The sequence below is a fragment of the Babylonia areolata genome, chromosome 34, assembly GCF_041734735.1.
Source record: "Babylonia areolata isolate BAREFJ2019XMU chromosome 34, ASM4173473v1, whole genome shotgun sequence".
Classification (NCBI taxonomy): domain Eukaryota; kingdom Metazoa; phylum Mollusca; class Gastropoda; order Neogastropoda; family Buccinidae; genus Babylonia; species Babylonia areolata.
Genome location: NC_134909.1, coordinates 13,797,921 through 13,800,420, shown reverse-complemented (window position 1 = coordinate 13,800,420; position 2,500 = coordinate 13,797,921).

Genomic DNA, 2,500 nt, shown 5'->3' with positions numbered 1-2,500 from the left:
TGTAGAAAAAGTCGGAGAAGAGAAATTAAAGGAAAAGAAGAGAGAACACGTCCTTTTACTGAAAATAAGCTGGATATAGAAAGTTCTTAGGGCGGGATTTCAGAAAACAGAGACAAACAGACAAACAGACAGATAGAAAAAAATCAGACAGGTAAGGGTTGGGAAGGTAAGGATGAAGAAGAAGAAGAAGAAGAAGAAGAAGAAGAAGTAGAAGGAGGTGAAAATCGTTCTTGACAATTCTTACGAAGGCGAAAAAGTGGAACTTTTTGCTCAACTTTTAAGCTCATGGCAACAATGTAGACAGGGTGATCAGGAAAGTGACTGGAATACAGAGCAAGAACAGGGAGGGGTGGGGGTGGGGGTGGGGGTTGGATCCAGGAGGGGTGGGGGAAGAGGGGGGGGGGAGGTTGGGGATGAGTGGGGAAGGAAGATGGGCTGGGTAGAGGGGGGGAGTACAGAGTGTAGAGAGAGAGGAGGGGCGAGGTAAGGTAGGGGAGTACTTTCTGCTTCTGAAGGGGTAACTTTTTTTTTTTTCGTTTCTTAAAAAAAAAAAAAGAAAAAAAAAAAATCTAAACTACTTTCCCTGGCTGAAGAAGTAAAATGAGAGGGGGAAAAAAAAAAGTGCTTTGCACAGGTCTACGAGTGGAAATTCATATTTATTTAGTGTAGTTGTTGTGCGTTTTGCTTGACGAAGGCGATGATGATGATGATTATCATTATCATTATCATCATCATCATCATTGATGTTGTTGTTATTATTGTTATCATAATACATTTATATATTTATTTCATTAAAAAGAAAAAAAATTGCTATCATTCTTTTTGCTGAAACTTTGCGCATGTATTCATTTAGGGGATGATATTTGGAGTTGGAAGCGATTGTTTTAAGATTATGATTATAATTGTGATTATGATGATGATGATGATTATCATTATCATTATTATTGTTATGTTAATATTATTATTATTAGTAGTATATCATCATCATTATTATTATTATTATTATTACTAAACATTTCAAATGTTTTTTGTTTTTTTTTCTAAAAACTTGTTTTTCATGAGATCAAATGTAAAAAGCACACACACAAACAAACAACAAAAAACAACAACAAACAAAACAAACCCCAACGATATGCAGTCGTATCCACTAGCCATATTTTAGTAATCATTATAAAACAAAAACAACAAAAAACACACAAACAAACAAAAAACAAACAAAACAAAGAACCACCCCCCCTAGCCCCCCTCCCCCTCCAAAAAAAAGAAAAAAAAGAAGAAAAGAGAAAACAAAACAAAACAAAAAACAAAAAAACAACACCACCACCAAACAATAAATACATTTACACATACAAAGTAGGGTCCTCACCACATCCAGCATTCCACCATCACGTGTCTGTCACCAGGTATGTATAATTATGTCAGAGCTTGAAACATCTTGCGAATGTGTTTTGTTGTCCAATCTGCGTATTGGCCTTTTGTACATGTCACATGTCTTTGTTGTCTGTCCACCCCTCCCCCTCCCCTCGCCTCTCCCCCCATGCCCCCCCCCGCACCCCAGGGGCCCCCTACACAACAGTCGCTTGGAGGATTGCTTTGTTAAGGCAAGACCATATGGGGGTCTTATCACGTAGCACTTACCAGCCTAGTTTTGCTCTTCTTTTTCACTGATGCTTTTATTTGTTTACATTGTTGTACAATACCTTATTTGTGTGTGTGTGTGTGTGTGTGTGTGTGTGTGTGTGTGTGTGTGTGTGTGTGTAGTGTATCTCAGTCTCCCCCAACCCCCCCCCCCCCCCCACACACACACCATTCATCAACACCTGTGTGTAGTGATGAAATCCGGACTCGGGTCCCTTTCTCAAAGTTCACAGCATTAACATTAACACCATGTCGAAACGGGGGGCCTCGAACTCTTCTTGATCACTACTGAACACAGGATGAGAGATCCATCCACCGTATTTTGTATTTGTATTTGTATTCCTTTTTATCACAACAGATTTCTCTGTGTGAAATTCGGGCTGCTCTCCCCAGGGAAAGCACGTCGCTACACTACAGCACCACCCATTTTATTTGGTATTTTTTCCTGCGTGCAGTTTCATTTGTTTTTCCTATCGAAGTGGATTTTTCTACAGAATTTTGCCAGGAACAACCCTTTTGTTGCCGTGGGTTCTTTTACGTGCGCTAAGTGCATGCTGCACACAGGACCTCGGTTCATCGTCTCATCCGAATGACTAGCGTCCAGACCACCACTCAAGGTCTAGTGGAGGGGGAGAAAATATCGGCGGCTGAGCCGTGATTCGAACCAGCGCCCTCAGATTCTCTCGCTTCCTAGGCGGACGCGTTACCTCTCGGCCATCACGTCTTAACTGAACTCTGTACACATACAGAAGATCAATCGCGTGCGGTGACGATCCAGTCATCCAGTGTTTTGCTTGCGGTGCGGTGGATTTTTGGGGATTCACGAACTTTCCCAGCATGCATGATATTGTCCCCGAGAACG